The sequence below is a fragment of the Erythrolamprus reginae genome, assembly GCF_031021105.1.
Source record: "Erythrolamprus reginae isolate rEryReg1 chromosome 13 unlocalized genomic scaffold, rEryReg1.hap1 SUPER_13_unloc_1, whole genome shotgun sequence".
In the NCBI taxonomy this organism is placed as follows: Eukaryota; Metazoa; Chordata; class Lepidosauria; order Squamata; family Dipsadidae; genus Erythrolamprus; species Erythrolamprus reginae.
The window spans coordinates 794,714-815,673 of NW_027248436.1; positions in this window are offsets into that span (position 1 = coordinate 794,714).

A 20,960-nucleotide genomic window follows, 5' to 3' on the forward strand; every position below is an offset into this window, starting at 1 on the left:
CTTCATACCATGATATTTAAAAAAAAGTAAATTAGAAAAATAAAATTTTAATGAACTTTCCACTGTGTTTTGTTCTTTCAAGCAGAGAAATAAAATAGCAGTTTTCAGGCTCTTTAATTTTCCATTCTCCATCTCACCCAGGGGTGAGCTACTGCCTGGGCAGGGGAGAACGCAGTGGGGTAGTAAAAATGGAGCTTCACCCCGGAGCACCCAATTTGCACTGAAAGATGTTGAAATAAAATGCAGAGCGTCCTGCATAAACCACGCCCACAGTGTGGTAGTAAGACTTTTGGTAGCCCCTCACTGATCTCAACACCTAGGATTGGACACTCAGCCACCTTACATTCTAGGAATCCCCAATTCTGGTATCCCACATTAATCTGAGGGCTTTTTTTGCAAGTTTCATACTCACAATCAAAAACCACTTTGGCAGGACTGGAATTCATGGTGATTGGCCCAAAGTCATCCAGGATGTTCATATGCTAAGGGAGGATTAGAACTCTGAGCGAGATAATTTTCATGCCTAATTGAGGTTTGGACGTCAAGGTGGACTTTGGCCAAACTGGAAAACAGACTGGAAAACACGCAAACATTTGAATATGTACCATGCTTTACATCCATGAAGTGACATAGACAAGATGTACCTGCCAAGAAAAATAGGAGGCAGAGGGCTCTTGCAAATCCAGAAGAAGAAAAATGAAGTTTGAATGATTATGTGAACCAAAGTACAGAAAAATTGTGAAAACATGAACATTATAAAAACAACAGAAACAAAGTCAGAATAGAACAGAGTTCCAGGCAGAGAAGAAGCCCCAGTTGGTTCTTCAGGCCAAGATTGAAGAGGAGCTTGTCAAGGGGGAGAGAAAGCCCCAGGGAGGCTTCCATCCACAGACACCTCTGGAAAAGCCAGGTGTTGGCTCCTCTCTTTCCCTCTAGATGGAAGCACCTTGGAAGGAAGGAATGGGGGGGGGGGGCATCAGTTTGAGAAATTAACAGGGGCTGCCAGAACCCTCCCTCTTCTATTGACACTGTCAACCAAATGGGAGGAGGAAGGAAGGAAGGAGACCCATTAGAAGAGGGAAATCAGAGGATACTTTAGGCTGAGTTCATAGCTGGGAGGAGACAAAGATCAGACACCAGAATATGGCTTGAAAAAAGCAGTTAGTGGGTGTCCTCGACTTATGAGCACAACCGAACCCAACGTTTCTGCTGTTAGAGGAGATATTTATTAAGGGAATTTTGCCCCACTTTATAACCTTTCTCACCACAGTTGTTACATTTGTAACACGGTTGTTAAGTGGATCTGGATTCCCCATTGAATTTGCTTGTGGAAAAGTTGCAAAAGGGGATCCCATGACCTTGGGACACAGTAGCGGTCATAAGTCCGAACCATATGCCAAGCATCTGAATTTTGATCAAAGGATTATGGGATGCTACAAAGGAGGCAAGTATGAAAAATACTCACAAGTCACCTTTGTTCAGTGATGCTGTTATAACTCTGAATGGTCACTAAATGAATTCCTGTAAGTCGAGGACTTTCCTGTACTATATTCCTTAGGGGAAACCAAGAAAGCCCCCTGTATGAACCCCTCCCTGCCTGTTATTCAACTCAGAAGGATTTCTAATTTCTAGGTCAAAAGAGTGGAATCTTTTGGATTCTGCACAAGACCAGTGGGATCTTGCCAATCTCATGAGAGAGATCCGCTGGATCCTCAGCTGCGAGAAACCAAAGAAGAAGGAAGAGTGAAGGTAGCAGCCTGGAAAGAAAGTTGAATGGAGGCAGAAGCCACCACAGCCTTTGATTCTGGGACAGCCGACCGATTTGGTTTGGTCAGGACGTGGATTTTGATGCAGTTTCTTCTACAGCATTTTGGAATTAAGAGGCTGGTTTTGTGGGTTTTGTCATTTGATTTTAATTAGTTTGTCTCACAAGGAGTCTAAAAAGTGCCAGCTTCCTTGGGTTTTTCACCTGGTTGAACCAATGTCATTCACCCTGGATGCTGGCTTCCTTGGGGCTTTAATCCTAGTGAATAGATGAAAGGGATCCCATGATCCCCCTCTCTTTAGTGAGGCTGATGTGGCTGGTGATCTTTCTTTGGGAATCGACAGGCTGGATTCAAAGTTCCTTCCCTGCCCATTTATTTCCCTGCTACCTTCACTTCCTATTTTATACCCTGTTAACCTTCATAAGAATAATAAAACAGGAGCCTTTGTTTTAGGGGTGCTTCCTGTTTCACAGCCCAAATATGCAAATTCCCCGGGGGGGAGGGGGAAACTCATCATAATCCACAATATATTTTTGCACTCTTATATTTCATTTCCCCCCCTCCAAAATGATTTTTGTCTATTTTTCTCTGCTAAAAGAGAGGCTGCTTGGCAAAGAAAAGGGGATCCTGACCCACAGAAAGAAAGAGGGAGATTCTAGCACAATCGGGGTCGAGGGGCAGGAAATCTGAAGAGGCTGCTTCGTCCAGACGTCCGAGAGAGAGAGACACGTGTTTGGAGGAAGGAAATCGCCTTTCCCGAGAGAGAGAGCCCAGTGGAGGATTCCCCCGGGGAAGATTAGAGGATCTAGGGAGAGGATCCGCAGGATTAGATCCCTGCAGATCCTCTCCTCTTTCTGGTTCAGCTGCGGGTTTTCCATAGCTTCCCTTCGGATTGGGGGGGGTGTTCTGTGACCCCCCCAAGTCTTCCCTGGCTGTGGGGCGCCTCTCCCCTCTTCTCCTCCAGTGCAGCGCCTCTTCCTGCGGTAGAAATCTTCTCTGGGAAATGGAACCCACTGCAGCCCCCCTGCATGATGGATGGGTGGGGGAGGGCAGAAGGAAGTCCACCCTCCCCTCCAGGGCTGCCATGACCCCCCCTTGAGCTGCAGCCTCCCAAGACTGAGAATATCCACCCTCCCTCCCCCTCCCCCCGCTTCTCTCTCTGCCCCTGAACTCGTCTCCCTCGGGTGAAGTCCAGGGAGACTCTGCCCGGAGACCGATGACGCTGAGGAAAGGGGGATTCTCATTGGTCCTTCCGCTTTTCTGGGCCCTCTCTATTCCGAAGTTCGAGGCAAACCTCCCACCCACATGCAGCCCCTCCGTCTCTGGGGCTGAGCGGCTGCATCCTCTCCCTACCGCCCGAAAGAGCCGCGGGGGCTTCGGGAGTTCTTCGCACAACGGGCCTGGTTGTAGGCGGCCTTTCTCGGCCCCTCCGGCGTTTCTGCGGCCGGGCGTCGCCTGAAGCCCCCTTCGCTTTGCCCAGAGGGGGAACCGGGGGGGGAATCCCACTGCCTGAGCTAAAGGGATCCCGGAGATCCTGAGAATGAGCTTTTCAGCCCTTCCCTTCCACTCCTTTCCCTTTCTCTCCTTCTATCTTCCTTTCGATTCTCTTTCTCTTTCCCCTTTCTTTTCTTTTCCTCTTTATTCCACACTTTTCCTCCCCCCTCTTTCCCCCTTTCTCGTTTCTTTACTACTTTCATTTTCTATTTTATGCCACAATAACAAAAATAATAAAAAGGAACCTTTTGTTTTAGGATGGATTATGCAAATTTCACTGAGGGGGAACATCTGTATCTCTGTGTGTGTGCAGCCAGATGCTCTCCAGCCCCAGAGGAAGAATCCGCGGTTCTGTATGGGGGGGGGGGTGTCGCGAGGAAGCGTTTATCTCGGCCGTTGGAGGTGGGAGGGGACAGAACGAGGGACAGCACCAATGGGAATTCTCCCTGCTTGAGCGTCACCGGCTTCTGGGCAGAGTCCTTTGTGGCTTCACCTGAAGGAGGAGAGAGAGATGCGGAGAGAGGGGGAAGGGGGAGGGAGGGGGGATCTTGGCTTCTTCTCTGGGCGGAACTCTCTCCTCCAGGGGGTGAAGTCGAGGGATAGTCTGCCCGGAGACCGGTGACGCTGGAAAAGGAAGAATTCACATTGGTCCTCGTCCTTGCTGACTGCTCCCAATTCCTACTTTCGAGGAAGCCCATTCTGGGCTCAGCAGCCTTTCGACGACCCCTTCGGTTGGCGCAGAGGGGGAACCGGCGGGGAATCCCGCTCCCTGAGCAAAAGTGATCTACGGGATCTTGAGACAGGTAGTTTTCTCCGGGGGGGGGGGGGGGGGGGGGTTTGACCTTCAGAAGGGGAGGGGTGAGGCAGGGCGGGGCCAGGCAGGGGAGGCCAGAAGGAGGGGCCAGGGCCAGGCAATTCAGCAAAGGGAGAACCGACTAAATCCCACCACTCCTCCCTTCCCTGTATTTTCTCTTCCTTCCCTCCTTTCCTTCTTCCTCCTCCTCCTCTCTCTCTCTCTCTTTCTTCTTCTTCTCTCCCTCCTCATTTCATTTAGCCCAAGAGCTTTCCAAGACCTTTTACTCCCCGTTTTTTCTATTGATTCCACATACAGTACTTTAAAAAAAATAAAAAACATTTTTATTTAACAGTTCTAAAAACATATAAATACAAATATACATATGTACAAAACCAACTTTTAAAAGACACCACATGACATTACATAACACAAGAAGACCCAAACAATAAAAATTAATACCAGTAATGCATACATTTTAGTAGTGACATAGTTCAACCAAAGCTTACAAGGTTTGCTAATACTTTTATCTTATCAATATTTCTACACTCAAAGCTTTCCGGAGAACTTGGTACCTGGATCTTGTCCACCTTAATAGACAACCATTCTTCAGCAGGAAGGCAGATGGTGGGGCTTCCACCAATTGCTATTATACCTACCTATACCGTCCCCAAAGCTATTGTTATATGCTAAATAATAATTAATATATTAATTAAAATGCAGTGGGTTATCCCTAAACTCTCATGAAGTTGCTTAAATATGTATGGAGAACATTACTGCCTTTTACTTTGTAAGAGTATCAGGAGTTCAGTTTTGATTTGTTCTGATACCCTTCTTGGTGAAATCCATTTCAACAGAACAAGTCCCTCCTTTTTGAACTCCTACATTATCCTTAAAGTGTGTAGACTTTTTAGACTTTTGATATACAAGATAATTCAACTTGGACAAATTGAACTAGCAAAAGACCCTCACTCAGTCAAAGACCTTGGAGTACTCATTTCAAATGACCTAAGTGCCAGAGCCCAATGCAACAGCATTGCCAAAAAAGCACTAAGAGTCACAAACTTAATTCTATGCAGCTTCTTCTCTAGAAACACTGATCTACTAACCAGAGCATACAAAACATTTGTCAGACCAATTCTTGAATACAGCTCACCTGTATGGAATCCACACTGCATAACAGATATTGATACAATTGAAGGAGTCCAGAAATACTGTACTTCACAAGAAGAGTCCTCCACTCCTCCTCACACAACAAATTACCTTATTCCTCCAGATTTCAATTACTATGTTTAGAAAATTTACAGCTACATCTTATCCAAATTGATGAACAGTTGTTCATAAAATCATACATCACAACGTACTCCGTTAGCTACTACTTCACCTTTAACAACAACAACACAAGAGCACGCAATAGATACAAACTAAATGTAAATCACTCCAGACTAGATTGCAGAAAATATGATTTCAGCAATACAATGGTCAACGCCTGGAATTCACTACCGGACTCTGTTTCCTCCCCAATCCCAACCTTACATGATCTACACTAGACCTCTCCCCTTTTCTAAGAGGTCTGTAAGTGGTGTACATAAGTGCACCTTCGTGCCTACCTTTCCTGTCCTAATGTCTTTTTATCTTTTCTATCTCTACTTTATACTTATATTATGTTAAACATACTACAATACAATACTATATTTGTATGACAAATAAAATAAATTAATAAATAAAATAAATAAATAAATAAACTTGTTAGAAGCTTCCTAAAATATGTGGTCATGTATATTAGATGGCAGGTGACTCAGATGTGTTTTATTTTCCTTTCCTGCGGGATCTTTGGTGCTATGAAATGCACAGGAAAGAAGAGAAGGAAGCTTTACATTGTATTCCTTCTTTTGCTTACAGGAGAATACTGAGGGTGTATTCAACAAGACTTGTGCTATCAGCTACAGCTCCTATCGAAATGTCTTCCCCATCTGGACCCTGGGGCACTTTTCATCCCTCTATCCTGCCAGCCCCCTTTCAGGCAAATGCTCAACAAAGGCAAGAAATAGGAGGAAAATATTGATTGCAGAAATGACCAATGGACATAGTTCAGGATTTGCTGCTCTGTACATGTGGGGTTTGTAACCAACCTTAAAGGAACACCCCACCTGTTTGTCTGAGGTTCTTTTTGAGACAGGAACTTGAGGACAATCAAAAGACTCTTTTCCAAGGAACCAGTGAAGAGAGAAATCAGTGAAACCCTGTTGCTGCTGCTGCCCTTATTCCTCCTTATAAGATATCTCTAAATGCAGCTACATTTAGAAGAAAAGAGCCCTAATCTGGCAAAGACAAACACATCTGAGGAAGAATGCAAATAGGGAGTCTTGAAGGCTTGTGGAACTTTGCTCTTCTGACTAGTTGAAGCTCCCTTCTCTTAAGTAGAAATAAGAGGAAAAATATTAGCCACTTTTATTCTGTCCAGTCATTTTTATGCCCTATTTGGACAAAACCCTATCCCTAAGATTTCACCCCCTTCTTTCTTCCTTTTAATATTTTTAAAGATATCCCTACTTCTTTTTGTGATTTTTCTTTATCTCTCTATATTTCACCCCCGTCCACTATTTCCCCCTTGAAGAATTTGTTTTATTAAAATCCTTATTAAATAGTTTTCAATTCCTCTGTATCTCTGCTTTTTAAGTGCTTGACTTTTATATGTATAATCCAGGTTTTCTGACTTCATTCATCATAGGTTTACTTTAATAAACAATTTTTAAAATATTTATACAGTAATCTTTTATGTGCTTAGTTTTAGTTTTCAAGTTTTCCTTCATTCTCTCAACTCATTATCAAAAAGATCATATTTGCACACAGCATGCAAAATATAGTGTATTAACACTGTTTGCATAAACAGGAATTATCCAAATAACATTAGATTTCAGACTAATCCAAGCCTGATCTACTGCAAAGAGTTGTGTAAGCTAAAAACCAAAAATTCCTATACTAGTATAGGCTATTTTATATTAAGGAATATAAATAACATTGGGGAAATATGACCTGGTTCATCCATCCATACATACATATTGTATTTCCCTGAAAATAAGACCTTGTCTTATATTTTTTGAACCCTAAAATATGCACTTGGCCTTATTGCCATGCACTCAAAAGCCCAATTGGCCTTATTATCAGGAGATGTCTTATTTTGGGGAAAACACATATAAAAGGAGGGCAAATTGAAGGCTTAGAGAATTCTGAGAAAAGTCCATTAATATTGCACTTCTAATACTATAATTTGAAGCATTGTATAATGGTTATAGTATCTTATTTATTCAGTTTGATTTGTGTGGCCATTCACTGGTTATACAACTTTGGTTAACTAACATCCAGTTAAAAAAACTGAAATGGATATGATGACAAGGCGGCTAAATAACCAAGAAGAATCAGATTTTTACAATATTTGGAATAAAGTTTATGCATGGTTCAACAACAAAAAAGGACCTGAAAGTATGTTAATGTATTATAATAGTTTATTTTTCTATAATTATAGGTATTAATGGTTAAATTACATAAAAACAAAAATTATTCTTTTCATTTAAATTACTACATTGATTTTACAAAATATTAGTATATTTCTATTTTGTATTAGAAAGACTTCTACAATAAGTTGGATAATTGTAGCCCCAAATATATGTTAAATGTATGTATGTCCTGTTTGTCTTTTATGAAAATTAATAAAAATATTTTTTAAAAAACAGATTAAAACCTATGAGCTCTAAAAATTGGGGCTTGTTTTAAAGGTATATTTTTATGACTTAATTATCCTGCCTCGACGCATTTGAGGGCACATTGAAAAGATTGTGCATTAAAAACCCATGATTACTGAAAAGCAGTTGTTTACGTTCTAAAATTTAAAAATAAAAATAAAAAACCAAGCAAAACCGCCCACAGGTTTACTGCTGGCACAGTTGTATCTACCTCTGGAAGAGTTTTGAGAGTGCTACCAAAATGGCTGTCACGTAAACTAAACATGAGACTCAAATTGTAGCCTTGATTGCTTTTGAACACGTCACAAAAATTCACCTCACAAAGGAGTGAGGGAGAAGAGAGGGCGCCTTCCCACGAATCCCCCCTTCCTCCCCGGCGCTCTTGCGAGAGACCCCACCCCGCCGAAGGGAGTCCCCCCTCCTCAGAGTTAAGTGAGGTCCCTCTCTCAGGTTTGAGCAGATATCCCCAAGGCATGGGGTTACCTTCCACGCTGGCCCTTTCCCCCCCCTCCCAAAGAAAGTGACGTTGCCTCTGAGCGCGGGCAGAGCGCGCGCTGTTCCACCCCCCACCCACCCACCCCCAACCGTCTGTGAGGCCAACTCACCTGGGAAGATGGCGGTTGATAGTAAACCGGAGGCCGGCAATGGCATGTCTGCCTCAGGGTCGCCCTCTCCAAACTCTCTTTCCGGCAGCGCCGTGGAAGGCCTAGCCAGCGGCGAAGAGCATCTTAAAAGAGGCGCCGAGCTAGCGGGGCAGGCCAATGGCGCAACCTGAGGAAATACGTCCCTGAGGCGAGGGGGGGGCCGCTCAGGGGACGTACAGGGATCCCTCTTGCCTCATCGAGGCCTCCATTGAGCTCCCTTATAAAAGGAGCAGCACCAGTGTTGGGAGACAGGGTGGATAAAGGCTCTCCGATTAAAATGGCATCACTAGGGTCTTGTTGGCCATGGTGGGGGGAACGAAAGGCTTGAGCTGCGCGGGCCTCATGTTTCTCAAGCGACCGAAAGACTCCCCGCCCGGTTTGCCCAAGGGGGGGGCCTTCGGTGTTAACCGGCGCGAATTTTCCATGTCATAGATACTTCCCCGAAACGCAAAAGTTTCTCCGAGCTTGTGTGAAGCGACACCGCTCCCCTCCCCTCTTGATATCGGACGGCCAAATCCCAGAAGAGAAGAACAAGAAGCGATAAAGTGTATTGTGGGTGGGGGCTTTAAAATCTTGCCCTGGAAAACGCCGATGCGTGCCGATTTCTCCGTCCAACACAACAGCCTCGTCTTCCAAAATCCAAGCCAGGTTTTGTCTCGGACCTTCTCTGCCCGCCTTCAGTCCAACGGAGCCCGCCCCTCCTCCCGGGAGGTTTCTCTGCTGGTCTCACGCCTTCGTTGTTTTGGGTCACGCCGCCAGCCAGGCGCCCTTCGAAGCCTTCCAGGCGGGCCACAGCGCCTCCTCCCGGCCCACCGCTGCAGTGCAGCCAACAGCAGAGACCTGGCAAGCGGCCGGCTTTGCAAAAAAAAAAAAAAGAAGCTTCGGACAACCCTCCCAGTTTGTTTTTGTCGTTGCGAGAGTGGGTGGGGGCTCTCTCTCCTTTGGGGGCTCTCTCTCTCTTTTGCAAGGGCTGTTTCCCGGCTGGGAACATCCGCTCCCCCCCCCAAACAACCTGACAGGAATTTTTTTTCTGTCTCCCCCCCATTTTTGCCCCATCAAACACGTGATAGCAGCGGCTGCACCTTTAAGAGAAGGGAGGGGGCCCTGCTTCTTTCGCCCAGAGAGTTCACGGCATCATACGGGGCTTTGCATCCACTGTGAATGGCAGGGCAGGCAAGTGAAGGCCCAGCCGGCCCAGCCAGAGCAAGCCGCCCATCCACCCCCTTCTCCCTTCCGTGACCCTCTGTCTCCGAGACCCAGTCATGGGCTGCTGCCCACACGGGGGTGGGGAGCTATGGGCGTAATGAAAATTTTAGCTGACTGACACAGGACCACATCATTTTAAGAAACATTTTAAAAGTTATTTATTTATTTTAATCATTTGCGCATGCGTTGTTGTGCTAGCCAGCAGATCTAACCGGGATGGGGGAAATTGAGGGCGAGGAGAAGGCTGTGTAGTTCAGAGAGAATCAAACAGGCTGCTGTGGCCAAGTAGCACCGCCTTCCGGAGCTGCATAAAGCAAACGGCCAGCCAGCAGCTAAGGAGCTTTTTTACTTTGGAGGCAACCGAGAGCTTAGGATCCACTGCGCCTCTCAATTGTGCTCTCTTCCTGGACTGGGAGCAGCCGTGCATGGGGGATACAAGTTGCCTTCTCTTTCCTCACCAGCCCACCCCCACCCCTCCGTTTCTCTCTTTCTCTTTTTTTTAAACCCTTCCCCCCATCACCAGTTAGGGCACGCCAGCTAAGATAAGGCTTTTAAAGGAAACACCACTTTCCCCTCTCAACCCCCGAATCTATGCATTCTTCCCGCGGTGGGGCAAATTAATTAATTAATTGATTAATTCAATTTTTATGCCGCCCTTCTCCTTAGACTCAGATACTGTACTTCCAGCCCCAGAGCAGAGGAAGAATCCGTGGTTCTGCACGGGGGCTCGCGGAGAAGCGTTTATCTCTGCCGTTGGAGGTGGGAGGGGCCAGATCGAGGGACAGCACCAATGGGAATTCTCCCTGCTTGAGCGTCATCGGTTTCTGGGCAGAGTACTTTGTGGCTTCACATGGAGGAGGAGAGAGAAGCGGGGAGAGTAGGAGGGGGGAGGGAGGGGGCATCTCGGAGACCGATGACGCCGCAGAAGAATTCCCAAGGACGAATCCTAAGGACGGTGCAGAGTTTCTCCCCGCCCGGCTTCTCTGGCTCTGCCTGGGACCGCCGTTGCCCGCACCCACCTCCCCTGTGACCTCAGAAGAAGGCAGAAGATTGGGGGGGGAGGCTGATGGAGGCCAGCCCCCTCGTGCCAATCAAGGCCGTCCTGCGGGCTTTTTCTAGCGCAGCGTTTCCCAACCATGGCAACTTGAAGACATTTGGACTTCAACTCCCAGAATTCCCCAGCTAGCATTTGCTCGCTGCGGAATTCTGGAAGTTGAAGTCCAAATATCTTCAAGTTGCCAAGGTTGGGAAATACTGCTCTAGCATCTGGAAATAAAGCGCCGAGGGACTCCCTTCCGCTTCCCCTCAGTTGCCGCCGCGCGCACCGTGTCACTTGCCTGGTGGTGGGTGTTTCCCGCGGGGTCCTTGCCGGCACCCCCCCCCCTTCAGTTTGGATGGGGGCGGCTAGTCACAACGGGCAACCAAAATGGCGGCGCTTCCGGCAGGTATCCTGTGAGAAACGCCCGCTGGCGGACAAGTGACAGGGGGCGCGCGGCGGCAACCGAGAGGAAGCGGAAGGGCGTGTCCCTGGGCTGAAGAAAGCCCGCGGGGGGGCTTGATCGGAGCGAGGGGGTTCACTCCATCAGCCCCCCCCCAAATCCTGCAGCCCAAGAGATGAAAGCAGGAGAAAAACAGAAATGAAGGTGACAGAAATAATAAAAGTAATAAATAATAATTGCCCGCCCGCTGAAGTTCAGCCGAGTCTCCTCCCCACCCTGGCACTGGGCCAGGAGTGGGGTCTTGGAGGCGGGGTGTGTGCTCTGGAAAGGGGCTCCCCCCAGCTGGCCCTCCTTCCGCCCTCCCCTCAGACCAGGAAGGGGCCGCCAGCCCCGAGGCCCCCTCCGCAGCCGCTCTCCGCCTTTGCTGCCTCTGCATCGAAACGGGAAAGGGGCCGATTCCAGGCAGTTCCGGGGCTACGTGGAGCGGGCCCTGCGGGGGCCTCCAGAGTCTCCCGTTTGCTTTCACCAATGCTGCCTAGCAGGTCCAGGGCCGCCCTGCCATTTCAATGACCCCGTAGTGAAGACGGGGCTCCACAGAGCGTCTGCTAAACTTTCTTCTCCCGAGCCCCTTCTCCCACTTTTAAAAAGGATGCTGGACCGCAAAGGGGCTTTTATGGGGTTCCTTTACTGGCGGTTACTGTTACAATTGACACATTTTCTACTCCAGATTGTTCGATGGTATTTTAACTTGATAGGTTTAATGGAGAGGAAGGGAGGAGGAAGAGAGAGAAAGAAGGAGGAAGGGAGGGAGAGAGAGAAAGAGAGAGAGAGAGAAAGCAAGAGAGAGAGAGAGAGAAAAGGATGTATTAATAAAACTGGATTAGACTTTTAGCACTATATAGAATCACATAGGTAAAATTAATGGAAGATATATATAATAAATAAGGGTTTTATGATATGTACTGTATGGTTTTATGAGTTTGCATTATGAATTTAAAATACACTTGGAAATGTAGAAGATTGATGAAAGTTAGTAATAGTAAATGGTAAGTGCCTGAAAAGTAATTGAGCTTGGAAATATTGAATGAAATAGAAAAGTAAATATGGAAATACATTAATTGATGCATTGGTGTTCAGATAGATTTTCATAGTATTACTAGATTATTATAATACTATGATAAATATTTAAGAAATGAAGATTTTAAAGCATGGATTTAGTAATAGTTGTGTTTTTAGTTTTGCTGGTTGTTTTAGTTTGAATAGTAATAGATTTCGGTTTGGTTTTATTATTAATTTCTTTTAATAAAAAAGAAGGGAATTTTTATTTATTTATTTATTTATTTATTTTTTACTTCTATGCCACTCAGACACTATACTTTTCCGCCCACACCGGAAAAAAATTAGAGGGAACACTGCTTGAGACAGGTAGTTTTCTGTAGGGGGGACCCTCAGGAGGGGAGGGGGAGGCAGGGCGGGGCCAGGCAAGGGAGGCCAGAAGGAGGGGCCAGGGCCAGGCAATTCAGCCGGTTTCGATGAACACATCCACAGAGTTGGAAGGGATCTTGAAGGTCACCTAGTCCAACCCCTCTGCCCAAGTAACGGAACCTACATCTGTCTCTACCAAGGATCGAACTCCCAACCTCCTGAACCAGGGTGAGCCTGCTAAATCCCACCACTTCTCTCTTCCCTGTATTTTCTCTTCCCTCCTTCCTTCCCTCCTTCCTCCTCTCTCCTCTCTCTCTCTCCTTCTCTCTTCTTTCCCAAGTCATTTAGCCCAACATCTTTCCAAGGCTTTTCACTCCCCAGTTTTTCTATTCATTCCACAGACCTTTTAAAAAATAAAATAATAGTTTGGATTATGATTAATGATTCGCCAAAAGAAAATCAAAATGAAACTCTGAAATTGTTTAAGGGAACAAAAAGGACAGGAAATGAAGGAGCGGCTATCGTGGTATGTGGGTACAAGAGAGAAGTAAAAGTAGAACGGATATACAACTAAAGATTTTGAACTGTTTTAAAAGACTGGACAAACCTTTAAAAACTTGATTGGAAAAAACTTGGAGGTAATTTGAAAATTGGATTTGATTCAATATACTGTAATAAGAATATTAGACAATAAATGAAAAGGCAGAGCTGGCGGGCAGAACAGAAGACGCCCTCTAGTGGTTGGAGGAATAAATACTATGATGAAAGATGGTTAGTTTCCTGCCCAGCTGCTGTCCTTGAAAGAGAGGAAAACAAGAAAGGGAAGGATTTCTAGAAGCAGATCCTTAACTTGTTATGGCTTGGAAAGAACAATTGGATTTTGGCAAAAAGGATGAACCGAGTAGTTATCACAAACAATAAGGGACATAAAGTCTTGGACTTTTAATTAATAGAACGAAATAAATGAACAGAAGGCTGTGGAATATAACTTGTTAGCAGCTGAACTGAGAGTGAAACTTGGTGACTGGTTGATGAAAGGCTGGATGACAACTTTGAAGGAAAGTGAAAATTGGAACTGAATTGACTCTGCCAAAGCAAAAGATTTATTTTTATTTTTTTTATTATAAAACTGAGGAGTGTATTTTTAAAGACATAGAGAGAATTGACCAAGAAGAGCTTATGGGGTTCTTTAAAGAATGTTTTAAGGATCTTAGAAGATCTCTTGAAATTATCATTTGTGACAAAGAAAAGAATGGAAGAATGGAAAATAAGAAGAACAGAGAATAAGAAGAATATTGATAATGAAATTTTGACTATTGATTATGTTGCCAAGCAATACAATACTATAATGATGCTACTGGGGTTCATAGTGATAAAGGAGAAAATGATTATAAAAATAATGATGTTCAAACTAAAGATGATGATGAGGGGTTTGCGAAGCATGATGTTATAAAAAGAGTGGGGGGAAATAGATTTTCACAGAAAATTGAGTTGAGAAAGAAAAGAAGAGGGGGAAGAAAGAAAAAGAGAAGTTTTTCTTATAAGAGAAAAGGAAAGATTAGGAGCAAAAGAGGGAGATGGAGACATTATACACTGCTCAAAAAAATAAAGGGAACATGTAAACAACACAATATAACTCCAAGTCAATCAAACTTCTGTGAAATCAAACTGTCCACTTAAGAAGCAACACTGATTGACAATCAATTTCACATGTTCTTGTACACATTCAACTTTGCACAAAACAAAGTATTCAATGAGAATATTTCATTCATTCAGATCTAGGATGTGTTATTTGAGTGTTCCCTTAATTTTTTTGAGCAGTATATTTATAAGAAGAAAGTGGTTGGAAAGTAAATATGGAAAGAGAGATGGAGAAAAGGAAACAGATGAGAAATTAAAAGAGAATGGATGAGAGGTATTGGAATATTATAGAAAGGTGATTTTTTTTAGTTTATTCTTAGTTTATTCTGTATTACTGTTTTAGCTTTAGCCAGCTGAGTTGACTCGGCCATGGCCAGGGCTCCCTCCCTGCAGCTGAGCTTGCCCTGCAGGGGGCCAGGTGGGGCCTCCATAGACAGGGGCAGCGAAGGCAGCAGCAACACCTGCAGCACCTCAGCCATCCCCACCGAGCAGAAGCAACCGGTGACCAAACCTGAGCTGACAGATTAACTTCTAGCCGGGTGCAGCAGCAGAAGCAACCAGTGAGCAAACCTTTCGGGTGGTGGTGGTGGGGAGAGCGTAGGTGAGACACAGCACCAGGACAAGGAACCTTTTGGCTGCATGCAAGAAATCTTTCCCCCCTTTCAGCCCAAGAGGCTGCGCAGGTGCCATGAGTCTCATGAAGGCTCATTTCTGGCAGAGTTTGGAGGAGAGAAAGATTCCTTGCGTCTCCTTTCTCCGCTGTCCCTCCCCTCCCCACCTGTCACTCCCTCTCACTGGCCGAGATTCAGGGAGCTGAATGCGTGGCCGCCTCCCAGGAAGAGAAGAACACGAGACATGGGCTCTCTCGCAGCCCCTCCCCTCTCTCTCCTCCTGAGTGGCAGCAGTTCGTCTGGCTCACTGAATCTGGGCTGTCAATCTCTGGACACACGGCTGCCACTCGGGAGAAGAAGAGAGAGAAGAGACACTGTGAGAGAGCCCCTCACTCACATTCAGAAGCTCAGTCAGAAGTTATTCTGGACATTGGAATTTCCCTGCAAAGACCAGCAGAGAGAGAGTAGTGGCAGAGAGAAGGAAGATGCTGGTAAGATACATGTTCTCCCCATCCCCTGCCTCACCTGCCACCCCCAAATTCTGCCCAAACATCTTCCCAGCCTATGGCAGCTTCACCACTTCTCTTTCTCGGCAGGTATTTGCAGGGAAACTCCTTGAAATGGAAAGAAAAACTTGATCAGCAATCAGGGTGGTTGGAAAGCAGGACAGTTTCCATGGGTGCCTCTTCCAGAAATCTATATGTTCCTACCAGTGATGAGATTCAGACAGTTCACACCACTTCAGGAAAACCAGTTGTGAACGTTCTGAGCTATTCATTCATTCATTCATTCATTCATTCATTCATTCATTCATTCAATTATTCAATCATTCATTCATTCAATCATTCAATCATTCTTGATTGATTGATTGATTGATTGATTGGATTTGTATGCCGCCCCTCTCCATGTACTCGGGGCGGCTCACAACAGACATAGAATACATAGTAAAACAATTTGATCCAATTAATTACAGTTAAAAAAACTTTAAAAGAACCTAAAAACTTTAAAAAACATTCAATTTATCATCCGCTCAGTAATTCACTCTAAGCACATTCGTTGGTCAGGGGGGGAGGAGATCTAGGGACCGCAGGCCTGGCGGCAAAGATAAGTTTTCAAACTTTTTCGGAAAGCAAGGAGGGTGGTAGCAGTGCGAATCTCTGGGGGGAGCTGGTTCCAGAGGGCTACGGAGAAGGCTCTTCCCCTAGTTTGGGAAACTGGTTGTTGGAAGAAATCATTAGGGCAGAGAACAGGATTTTAAATTACTTGAATCCCATCCCTGGTTCCCACCCTTATTCACCTCCTTTGTGGACTTGGATGAATATTATGCAGGACTGAACTTTTGTGACCTGCCTTTAGAGAGAATTCCTTCAAGCTCCTCCTGGGAAGAGTCTCAAGGTCTCCTTTCTCTGCACATCTTTTCCAGCCCTTCACAGACAAAACAAGCTTAGAAGAGGAGCAGAGTAAATGCTCTAGGCAGAAATTGTAGAGTGGAAAATTAAAACACCGGAAAACTGCTATTTTATTTCTCTGCTTGAAAGAAAAAAACACAGTGGAAATTTAATTAGAAACTTTATTTTTTAAATTTACTTTATTTATTTTTTATTTTGGTGCAAAGTACAGAAACAAAAAATACAGTAATAATCCCTAATTGAAATCCTAAAGAAAGAAAGAATTATGTAAGAGGGATGAAGATTTCCGTTCCAAGCTGAGAACCGATCAAACATGGCATTTCACATCATTCTGGCATTCTCACGGAGAGGATCAGGCAACGAGACTGGTACTTGGTCCCAACAGCTTCGTCCTGACCTCTTTTCCTGCTCATTCTCTCTCACAAACACTTTGAGCTGCTAACAAGTGCCCACATTATTATCTACAAGTGTTCACATTCAGTAGCTGTTGCTGAACAGCTGAATTCCTCTGAATTTTTCAAAGATTTCTTTAGCAAGATTTATTGAAAGTGGATGGAGCTGCAAGAATTCCCATTGTTCAACAATTTCCCATTTTGAAACATATAAACATGGTTTTATTTGACTCCTGCATACTATCTAAATGGAAATAAAATAAAAGTCACAGTAACATTTTTTCCAATATCACAATGGTGTAGTATATCATGTTTTTACATTTGTTCTGGCTGTGAGATGCTCCTTTGTGTTCAGGTCTGGCCTCAGAAGGATAATGTAGCACTTGGGGATAAAGATGCAGACCAGCAGACCAGCACTGGAGGCCAGGATGGAAAAGACCTGCACAGCCACCATGTATTTCCCTTTGGTGCTCAGGTAGGTGGGCATAAAAGTCACCCAGACACTGCAGAAGACCAGCATGCTGAAGGTGATCAACTTGGCTTCGTTGAAGGCCCCAGGTAGATTCCTGGCCAGGAAAGCCACCGTGAAGCAGATGGCAGCCAGGAAGCCCATGTAGCTGAGGGTGACGTAGAACATGACAACAGCCCCTTCGTTGCATTGCAGGATGATCTCTCCATGCTGGGAATGGAGATCAGATTCAGGGAAGGGGGGAGAAACTGCCAACCAGATGGAGCAGATGACAATTTGGACAGCAGAAGAAGAAAGGATGATGGAGTTGGCCAAGCTCTTCCCCAACCATCTCTTCATTTGGTTTCCTGGCTTTGTGGCCAGAAAAGCCAGCACCACTGTGATGGTTTTGGCCAAGAGAGAAGAAACAGAAACTGAGAAGATGATGCTGAAAACTGTCTGTCGGAGAAGGCAGGTGGCTTTTCTTGGTTGACCAATGAAGAGAGAAGAAGACAAGAAGCAAAGCAGGAGAGAGACGAGGAGGATGTAGGAGAGGTCCCGGTTGTTGGCTTTGACAATGGGGGTTTCTCGATATTTAATGAAGATGATTAAAACAAGGTCTGTGATTAAGAACAACAGTAGGGCAAAAGAGACCAGAATGATGCCCAGAAAGTCTTCATAAGACAGGAAAGTTATAACTTTGGGGATACATTGGACTCTGCGTTCATTAGGATATTTATCATCTGGACACTTGGTGCAATTTTTAGTATCTAAAAAATAAAAAGCAATATTTTTTTAATAGATTTTTTACATTACAATAAATATTTTTTTGGACAACACCTAATCCCAGGAACATTTTCCAATAAGTATTGCTGAACTATTTCATTATAAAGAGCTAAGAAGGGTATTTTTAAAAATGTAGCTAGGTATATGAAGTTGAGGGGACTCATAGGATATTCATTATTTTCTGTGTAGTGTGTAGAATCATATAATCTTTTAGCCAAACATCCTGAATCCTGCCCCATGGAAGTTAAAGGGACTTGGAAGATACTTAAGAGTATCCTATAACATCTGGAAGCAATATGCAATTAAAGAAAAACTTCCTAACAGTGAGAACAATTAACCAGTGGAACAGCTGGCCTCCAGAGGTTTTATGTTCTTCAATATTGGAGGTTTTAAAGAAGATATTGGACAGCCACTTGTCTGAAATGATATAGATCCAGGATGGCAAACTACGGCACGGGTGTCAGAGGTGGCACGCAGAGCCCTCACTCTGGAACTATGAGCCATTGCCAGCTGATCTTCTGATTTCCAGTGCAGGCAGTGGAGCACTGAGAAACAACCTGAAAACAGCCTGGAAAATGGTCCATAAAACACCCAGAAGAAAGACAGTTTTCACACCACTTTTCGGGGGGAAATTGACCTGAAAACCAGCCAGAAACAGCCAGAAAATGCCCCCTAAAAAGGCCAAAAAAGGCATGTTCACGCTGGCCATCTAGTCTTTGAGTTTCCAATGCTCCAGCATGTGTATCTTCATGTTCTGGTTTGGCCACTCAGTTGGCCAAAAAGGTTCACCATCACTGATATAGGTTCTCCTATTTGAGCAGGGGGCTGGACTAGAGGACCTCCAAGGTCCCTCCCAGCTCTATTTCCATTGATTGATGGATCAATATGATGGGCAAAATATTTGTGTAAGGAGTTCCCCCCAAAACTATCCACAACACCACATGATGGACCTTCTCAGTGATCCTCAAGGGGAGGCAAATATACAGTGAATTGCAAGGTCTTTCAGAAGGTGGACCTGAAAGAGTTCATCAAGTTTCAAAGATCTCAGATGGTCCTAGAAAGGGAAACTTAGCAGCACTTCTCCAAACTCAAAAGCAGAAGAGATATTTCCTCTGTTGTTAGTAAAGATTGACCAGTCTGCCAACCCCTCCTCCCGTCTCTTCCCAGCCCTCCTTCAAAGTCTTTTTGATTTACTTCCTTTTAGATAAGAAATTGTGTAGGTTACAAAAAAGAAAACAAAACAGTTTTGCTTCAATCTGCCTTTTAACTTCCACTTTCATGAAAATGTTCTGGATGGATCCAGTTCCACCAAGCCTCCAATTTTGCTCAGGGTCACCCACCTTCCTGAGTGGAGAAGGTCCCCTCCGGACAAGGAACGCAGTCGTAGCAGCAAACTGGCTCTCCTTCTCGAGCCCTCTTGACAAATCCAGGATGACAACTTTCCACACATTTGGACTCAGGCAGAGACTGAGCAGAAAAAAGAGAATGTGTTAGGAAATACATTAGGACTCTCCATCTATAGAAAATGTAGGTAAAAATGGCAGGAGACAATTAGCCTCTGGTCTTCATTGAGGTTAATATGAAATCTCTGACTTCTTCTAAACAGATGCAGGTGGTATAACAACGGGCAGATTCTTCATTTAATTCCTCCCTTTTGGTTCTGGAATTTAACATTACGATAAAGTACTTTTCTATTTAATAAAGTCTGATGGGATAGAATTGCAGAAAAAAGATTTAAGTATGAGGATATCTTCATATTAAATCTGAGAATAAAGTTTACGGTAAAAGGTTTAGGAAACCTTTGTTTCAATCAGGTTTTTTTTAATGTAGAATAAAATTGTGGTGAGAAAAGAAACCTCTGACCATTAAGATCATGAAAGATTTCCATAAAACATGGCAAAGCTGCTCCTATCTATTGAAGAACTTCCATTAGATGACACCAACTGGCAGGGAAGGCCAACCACCCTGGAGACTCCAGGCTTTCCCCACTTCAAATGGGACCTCAGGCTTTGGAAAACAGAGAAAAGACAGCAAAATTTTTCCCACCTTATTAAGCAACTTTAGCCGTGAAAGAGCATCTTGGTTGATAGAAAATCTCTGCCTTTCAAAATACGCCAGAGTCTTTTGCTTGACATCCCCCTTGGGGAGAACCAAGTGGTAGAAAATGGATATATCTGCTTTTATCTCTCCATTTTGGTCCAAGTACAGTTTCAAGTGTGAAATATTCCAATATTCATTCTTCTCCAGAAAGGGATGAAACTAGAATGGGAACATCCATGAGTTTGAAATACAGAAAACTGTTTCTTCTCCTGCATTGAATCTTTGTTTTGTAATTGTTTAATCTCCAAATTTTATTTAAAAATAATACTGCCACTATCTTCAAAAGTGAATGAAAAAGTTTGAGAAAAATATTCAATCATTTAGTGACAAAATATATAGAAAATATAATTGACACAATTGGTCAATTACAGGGAACATTCTAGAACAGATGACAAATAAAATGAACACACAGAGAAAAAAAGATAATTCATAATCTCTTTGAAAATAACAGGTAGATTCCCAGAAAGCATGGGTTTATCAAGAAGAAAAGTGTCAGGCTAATCTTCTCCCTAGTCATCCTGATGGAAAACACCTCCATATGTGCTAATTCTACTTCGTTGGAATGCGCCATTAACAAAATGTTGCAAGTCTGAAAGAACAAATCTCCCATCAACTTTTTTTCAGCCTGAAAAGTTAGCCAAGATCCTGTTTGAGTTTCCTTCTCTCCCATTATGCAGCTGCAGGATTCTCCCCTCTTATCTGATCTTTCCCTAAACAGCCTCTCTTCTCCTCATCCCTAAAGTCATTCTCAGCTATCATTACACTTCCTAAACACCATATTTTTCAGAGTGTGATACACTTCCCCCTCCAAAAGAGGGCGGAAATGTTGGTCCATCATATATGCCAAATACAGCCATTTTTGACCTCCCAAAGCCCCGCCCCATGTGAAAACAGACATGCAGAGGGTTTGGGAGGTCTGCAGAGTGCTCCTGGGGGCTAGCAGAGGGCAAAACCTTTTTTTCTTACTTACTTCTTCGAAATCTTGGTGCAAAAAATACACTAAATTATGGGAACTCTGGTAACAGAACTGGATTTCAGTAAAGGGCTCACAAACAATTGTGTG